Source organism: Molothrus aeneus, chromosome 10, assembly GCF_037042795.1.
Source record: "Molothrus aeneus isolate 106 chromosome 10, BPBGC_Maene_1.0, whole genome shotgun sequence".
Classification (NCBI taxonomy): Eukaryota; Metazoa; Chordata; class Aves; order Passeriformes; family Icteridae; genus Molothrus; species Molothrus aeneus.
In genome coordinates, this window is record NC_089655.1 from 20855263 (window position 1) to 20863594 (window position 8332).

The window sequence follows — 8332 nt, forward strand, 5'->3', positions numbered from 1 at the left end:
CATAAGAAAATAACCTCACCTTTATAAAACCAGCATTCAGTTCACTGCTTTTTCTTATGCAAGGGTGATTTTAAAACAAAAGCATAGAAAGAAAGGAAAAATCCAGCCCTCCAGCCCTAAGATTTAATTAAAAATCTATGACCTCAAAAGGTATTTAGCCATTTAATTCCCATTATCTTTATCACAGACAGCAGTCTAAGGTCTACAAGTTTTTAGCTGCTAGAGATCACCTTCCCAGGCTCTCAAAAAAGATTTCTGAAAAATAAGAAACACTGGCAAAAGCTTTGATGGTCCTTTGTTCATTGTTAACAGAATAAAGAAATCTTTTTGAGAAAAATCAGAGCTCCTTAAATATGTAGGACAGAGAAACAAAGAGTTATTGCCCTTTGGAGATGGCATTATTTTGCCATGGAGTTGGTTTTGTCAGATGAAGTTTTATGACACATAGTGGCAATCATCCATCTTTGATGAGCAGACATGCACTAAATCAGAGAGACTGCTCTCCACGGATCACCGAGTCACAGCACACACTTTGGTAAATCATGAGGCTCTTAAATAAATACTCTTAATGTGTTTCAAGCTGGCTCAGAATTCTGCGATATTTAATGAAAGTCGGGTATTTTTACCCAGAATGTTGGGAAAAAAAAAAAAATTAAGTGCACAGAAAGCAGGTGATCCTTGGGAAGAGAAAAGCAGCACTGCCAAGAAAAAACAGTTGTGTGTGCAACGTGAGCAAGGGGACCCGAGCACAGTGAGAGAAACGTTCCAGTCTCATGGCAGAGCTTTGTGAGAGACCCAGATCCCAGGCAAGATGTGACATTTCACTTTTCGGATATCAAGGAGGGCGGAAAACCTGTCCTACACAGCAGATCAATACATCACTTAGAGAGGGAGAGAGAGGCCATAGCCCAAATCAATCTGCAAGGTGTCACAAACATCTAGGCCGACACCTGGCTGCTGTGCCCTTTAGCCCCCTGAGAGCCTCAGACAAAAGTAGATGTCAGGAGATGAGGTCAGCCAGGAAACAACACCAAACAAACATGAAAGAAGCCTCTTGTCATGGAGAAGGGCAATGCTGTTTTCCAAAAATACCCATCTGTAATGCACAGAATCCCCAGGCCCCAGTGTGCATAGCATTTTACTCAGGACTATTCACGTTGTGAAAAAAAAAAGGTAATTATTTATTCCATGGATATACTACATTTTGGTTGGACAATGAGGAAGTTGACGGAGGGGGAAGTAGATAAACTTCCTTTTTAATAAAGTGCAGACGGGGTTGTAACAATCCTCTGGCCACCTAGCTGGCAATTTCGATGGGGTGAAGTCATGAACCACAGTTTCTCTCATTCAGGAAATATTATTACAAGCTGGACTTGATTCCTCATCCTCATTTTTTTTGCTAAGGGCACATTAAAAAGCCTGGCCCATGGTTCCTGTGGCTATTTTAGTCCCATGCACAAGGACACATCTGAGACCACTCCCCACGAGCTCCACTTTCAGGTCACTTCTCTTTCAAAGACCTGTTCCCACATGAATGATGGGGGCTTGTTTCCCTCCATCACAGAAATTATTTTGTCACAGAAATGATTTATCTGTTGACAGCCAGGTTCACTGCCCCCAGGCAACTGATGGCAGTTGAAACCACTCAATGAAAAGCAAAGAACACTATTACCAGTTTTAAGAAAGGGTAGGAAAAGAAAAGGTATAAGGAATATATCCTTTCCTCTAAGACTGCCTTGAAAGTCTTTCCTGCAAGAGACACGAGGAAAATCAACTCCTCCAGGTGCTAAGTATGGTATATTCTTGGGTTACACACTAATTACAACCTGAAGAAGGTAGACCAGGCAGTGGTTGCTCTTGAAAATATTTGTGACATCTCTCCTGTCAAAGGGGTATGGTAAAAACACTTTAAAAATACAAGGTTATGGTTCAAAATGGGTCTACATCTAAAGTATTGCACGAAACACATCAGAAGAGGAACAAGATGAGGTGAACTCGTGGCATCCAATTGTAGGAACTAAACAAGGACATGCAGTAAAGAGATCCACTGGCAGGGATTAAAGCAGTGCTCTGCTTGTGGCTGAGCTCTGTGGGGTCACTGAGAGGGACTCCACTCAATTTGATGCACCTCAGGCACATCTCCTTCTGTTTCACATCCAAGATGAAGGAAAATATAATGGTTACACAAAGCTATGCTTCAAATTTGACTCTACAGATGGCAAATTCTTGAGAATAAGGACTGGGTAATGGTCCACTCCTGAGGGCCTCTTGGCAGTTAGCATATTAATACTTCAAAACAAAATACTACATAACAGAAAAAGAGTCTGATATTAAGAGATCTATAAGCTAGTCATGAGTTTATAGACACAGAAGATATAGGAGGAATATTAGGTGCCACACAGTATTTCTACAACAAAGTCGATGGCTGAAATCAGAAGAATCAGTATTAAACTTATAACCCAGCTGAGAGGCCATACAAATGTAACCTGCTGCTCACTCAGTGGCTAGATGTGATCACACCACTCAATCTCAAAAACCAGAACAGCAGCAGGCCACAGTTTTACATTTCTCCATTTGAACTACAATTATTCTAACAAGAGCCAATTTCACATTGGGCCATTTCTTGTTCTCCTTGTAATTCATCATGAGAAGACGTGAGATCTGAGATACCTCAGCAAGGCATAGTCCATGAATAATACAGCACATGGCTTTGACCTTTTCAGTTTGCTTTGTGGTGTGATTGGCCAACTGTTCCTGTCCTCCCCTGTTAACCACCCCATTAACCTGGGACGAAAAGGTGCAGCGGACAGACAATTAGCCAGCAGAATGCTAAAAAGGTTAATGCAGGAGCTCACAGCCTTGGCTCTCTTGAGCTTCAATGGGTATTAGGATTCTGCAATCTCTTTCCTCTTTCAAAGTCTGCAGGGAAGAAACAAGAATTCGCACAAGATGGACTTTGTTCTCGTTTCCGATCATAATCATGTAGCTCCTCTCAGATGTCGCACTCGGATGATTCCAGCATATGGGTGAATAAACCCAGAAGAATGTTTATTTTTACTCCTCTCAATATGGAGAATATTCAATTAAAGTAGTGAACCTTTTCTCTGAAGCTGGCCATTCTTGAGTAAAGGAAAACTGGGGAGAGTAGTGGCAGAGTAGCTCCATATGACAGCCTTCTTCCAAAGGTCACTCTTGCTACGCTAACTACTCAAGCTGAGTCATTCCAGTGATTTCCCACTCAAAGAGAGCAAATGCTGGAATTTTTACATCCTGTGGGCTGTCAGCTGCAGAAAACTTCATCTCAATACTCACCAAGACTACGAGGACAGGCAGAGCTCACATGTTCAGGCACATGGAGAACGTGAGGCACAGTAGGTCTCAGTGAAAATGCCTGTTGAAAGCAACTGCCCCATCTCTCTGGATAGCTACACATTTTAAAATCTCCCACTCTCTTCTTTTTTTTTTTTTAAGATAAAACCATTATGAACAACACAGAGTTACAGGTAAGTATCAGAAACTGTTTTCTGAAGCCTTGTAGTCAAAAGTCCTAATTTCACAATTTCACATGGGCTTCTCTTGCTCATAAAGATTTTCTAACCATCACTCCAGTGGTTTGTTTATGATGACCTGGGATAGTTTGTTTTTTCAGACACTGCCATATTCTTGTCTTCGTAGAAATGTGTTGCTCTGAGTTACAATTGCTAGCAATGCTAAGAAATACTTTAGATGGAAACAAAGAGAAAAGGACCTTTTTGACACCCTTTGGAACACCAAATTTTACATTTATTACGGGTAGTGACCGCAATAACACTGAGTCCTTTTTATTACCTTCCACTAATAATATATTCTCTATTTTGCTTAAGGTGAACAATGATATTCAGACAGGAAGAATTACTAACAAGGAAAAGATAAAGCTTTAAATTATAAAAATGACTTGATAGTTTCTCTCTGTAATACATTTTAAGTCCAGAAGGGACCATTAAGATCACCTATATGCCAAGGATTCTTACACTGTGCTTTTTGATATATGGGATCTCAAGTATCATACCATTTCTTTTGACCCTTGCTCTTGAGCACTATCTCTGATGGATTTTTATAAACTGCATATTGAAATATTCACATGCTTAGGGGCCTGCTCACAAACTGAAAGATATTAGAGAAGCATAATTTCTTTTCAGAAGAACAGTCTTTTTTTTTTTTTTTTAGGATAAAAGTTTCGCTGTGTTTCTGTAAAAAGTGAAACCAGCATAAAGAAAAGTTTATCAGGCTGCCATGTCTTTGATTTGAAAAGATTGGTGGCAATTTTGAAAAGACTGGTGGCAATTTTAACAAGGTCTAATTCTCTGCCTGGGATAAAACTGAATATTTCTGCAAGTTCAATATTCTCTGCATTCAGCAAGGGTTATAGCAGTTATGCCATTCACAGGCTCTCCATTACTCTACCCACTGCCATTCAGCAGCAGGCAGACACCATCATGAGAAGAACTGCCAGCCTCAACAGCTGATCTCTACAGATCACTATCACAAATTAAAACATATCACAAATTAGGAGAGTACTGATCTTGTCAGGAATCAGATTAAATTCTGGGTCTGTTGAATAGAAAAGGCAAATAAAGAGAAAGGAAGTCAATCCATTTGTTCAACTGTCTGGGTGACCTGGGGAGTCCCTGTGGCAAGGAATGAATTATCCCCTCCTATAGCTAAAGGATTAAAACTCTGTTCTGTGGGCTCATTTAAGGAGGGCTGAGGTGATCCATAAGGGATGGGAGTGGCAGGAACCACAGAGTCCTGGTGCTGCTGTCATGGTTGAACTCAGCCCCATCAGCCGCTCACTCTACCAGGTGGGAGGGAGAGCAAATCAGAAAAGAAAAAGTGAGAAAACTTGTGGGCTGAGATGAAGACACTTTAATAAGGGAAGGAAAAGCCATGCACACAAGCAAAGCCAGACAAGGAATTCAATCCCCACTTCCCATGGGTGGGCAGGTGTTCAGCCATCCCTGGGAAAGCCGTAACAGTGACTTCCCATCACACACAGCAGTGACTTGGGAAGGCAAAAGCCATTGCTCTGAACATTCCCACTCCTTCTTCTTCCCCAGTTTTATGCTGAGCACAGCATCACACAGTCTGAAATATCCCTTGGGTCATTGAGGTCAGCTAGCCTGGCTCTGTCTCCTCCCAAATCCTTGTGCATCCCCCTGGCTGGTGGGGTTGAGGCCAGGAGCAGAAAAGGCCTCAGCTCTGTGGGCTCTGCGTAAGCCCTGCTCAGCCATAACCAAAACATCCCTGAGTTATCCACAGTGCTCCCAGCACAAATCCAAAGCACAGCCACACATCAGCCATTGTGAAAAGAATTAACCCCGCCCCAGCCAAAAACAGCACAGCTGCCTTGAACACTTTCCCCCCAAAGCCTCATTTATAGCAGCATAGCAGCAACTTTACTTTTGAAACGTATTTATCAACTGCTATTGTTAAATGTGCCCAAAGAACTTTTCTTTTCCAAAGGGACAATAGCATCAGCTTTTACACATCAACAAACAAGCAGAGAAAAAGCTTTTTTGTTAAGATGGGGAATGTCACTTTTTGTGGGCGTAATAGCTGGAAGTGCATAAAACCAAATTCTGCCATTTAATTAGTAATCAGCAGTGATCTGTTAGTCAGAGTTACTGTAATTCATGAACTGTTAAGTCAAAGCAAAAATGGCAAGTAATTAGACTGTATCCATTAGAGCTTCCCTAGCACACACTCATACAGCCAGGGTTTCAATTGGAGGCAGAAGTGGAAGTGTGCAACTCCTTTAATATATTCCACTTTTTAATTAGCAATCAGTGCTGATTTGTCGGCCATACCAACTCTTATGCATGAGCCATTGAAACACAGAAAAAAGGCACACTTTCAAAACCATTTATGCTTATATTTACATTCCCTCCAGGCTGAAACACTGGAGAAACCACTGAAAAGTGTGTGGGAGTTCACAATCCAACACAACCACTGCACCAGTGATGGTTTGGGTGAAGACACAAGTTCCATATTGACAAGAGGCAGTTGGCATATCCAGACACTGACAAATAAACATTAACAAGCATTAACTTTGGTAACTGTGCACAACTCAAAATCTCCAAGAGCTCAAGCAGTACTTTCTATATTCCACTCAACTCCATTTTAAAGAATCCATTAAAAATTTGATAGTGTACTTACCAGGTTGTTGCATTTTGGATGGAGAAGGAGGTGAGAGAAGTGTAAAAATCCTCTTTTAACTGATCTTCACAGTGCCAGAGAAACCTGAGTGGGAGCAGCAGAACACAACCTGCTCCTGGGCTTTGGTCGGTGCAAGATTTTACTTCCCCCAAGCCAGGATGGGCTCTACAGCACTCCTGAGACTGAGCAGCAAAACTGAGCACTCCAGCATTAGGCCAAGAGCCTTTTTTTCTTCAGCCCTTAAAGAAATTGAGGAGCTGGGGGAAGAGGAGGAATGAGGTATAGAGCTTCTCCTCTTTTTACCCATGTTAGTATAAATATCAGAACATTAATTCCTTAATTTCACTCATATAAAGTACATGCTTTAGGCCTCCCTACAGGGGGTAAAAATAAAAGGTTGCTTCATATATCTTTGTAGGAATCTTTTGTTCATCTAAATACACAAACATATATATATATATATATATATTTATATTTATATATATTTCTTTATATATATTTATATGTAATAACTTACTAAACAGAGGATAGCTCCCACAATAGTCAGGCTCTGTTCTTGAAGTCACTGTCAGTGTATGGATCAGCTGATAAAGGCATCAACACAGCTTAAACTAATTACAGTTTGCAGGTAGGGTGGTAATTACACTTCTAACTGCCTAAATTAAGTAGACAAAGGCCTGGTTGCACTTCTATAGAGGCTGACAGGATACTCTGTGCCAGCTGAAAATTCTGCCCTCAGTAGTGGTAATGTTCTTAACAAAACATTGCCGTTGTTTGCCTAACATCTGACAGAGTGACATCTATTTCGCTACATGTTTAATTAGTTTGTTTTCATGGTGTTCCCGTTTCCATTTCAGCTCTCCTCACTGCTGGGAGCGGGCGGGTTTCTGCCTCTGTGCTTAAAACCGGTCCCAAGGCAAAGAACGTGGCACCAGTTTGCCTTCACCCCAGCCAGCATTTTCAGCTTTCAAAAGCTTTTGTGTTTTAAAGTACATTCTAGCTGCCCCTCTTTGTCTCTGAGGGCTGGCTTTCAGAGCTGTAAACATCCATCTCGCAGAGGAGTTTGCAGCTCTGCGTTTGAAACAGCAACTACTTCTCTGCAAAGCACAGGTCAAGCTGTCCTGTTGAATCTACAACAAATTTGCAAACAGATGCTCTCGAGCTGCTGTGAGATCTCCACCTTTTCCCTTTGAACAAGAACCTATAAAAGGATTAACCATTAATGCTTTAATAGTTTGTGAGTGTACATTTATGAATTCTAGGCTCCAGACTTCCTCCAGTCTCTTCTTGGGGCTCCTCTAATTTTTTTAAGCAAGCAAACAAGCTCTTGCTTCCTTTAACATCATGCCACCAAACACCCACCCAAAAGATGACCTTTTCCTTTGGCAGCTGTCCTTCAATTACCAATTTAGAGCAATGGTTAAGAGGATTCTTGTAGCATTGAGAGCAGCTCATTAAACTGTTTTTGTACAGCCCACAAAAAAGGTTGTGTTTTGAACAAAAGCCGTCTTTTGACCTTCTCTTCAGAATTCCAGTTTTTCTGAATGACAAAATTCTTTATGTTGAACATCTGTTGGCTGATGCTGTAGCACAGAGATGTTAGAAAGAAATGTCCTTTTTATCCCAGTTTATTTTCCTTAAAAGAGTTGCAGAACAGATCTTATAGTCTTACAATTCAGAAATCTCAACAAAAGGACTTAGGAAATTGTACTGAATTCTACTAAGTGTCCAAATTTGAAGTTTAAAAAATTATTCAGATGTGAATTGTCTGTATCATGACTGAAGCTAGGTGTTTTAAAAGACCAGATGCTTACTGCTACCCAATAAGTCACATCCCATGGGGTGAGATGGTCAAAGTAATATTGTTTAAAATTCTGGTTTGGGGAAGCACTCTCACTTCAGATTTCAAAGACCAGCCAAAATACCCTCCAAAATTATGTACTCATTCCAATGCTATAAGTACATGTAACATTGGAAATGGAAAAGGTGGGGCAAACTTCTCATTTGTAAAAATTCCATATTTTGGCTTGTTTCTGTTACTCTGGCTCACCTTTTTAACTCTGCAAGTTCATTTCCACCTCCCAGCCTGTTCTGTCCTCTTACTCAAGATTTTGCTGCTATTTGAGCTGCAAAACAC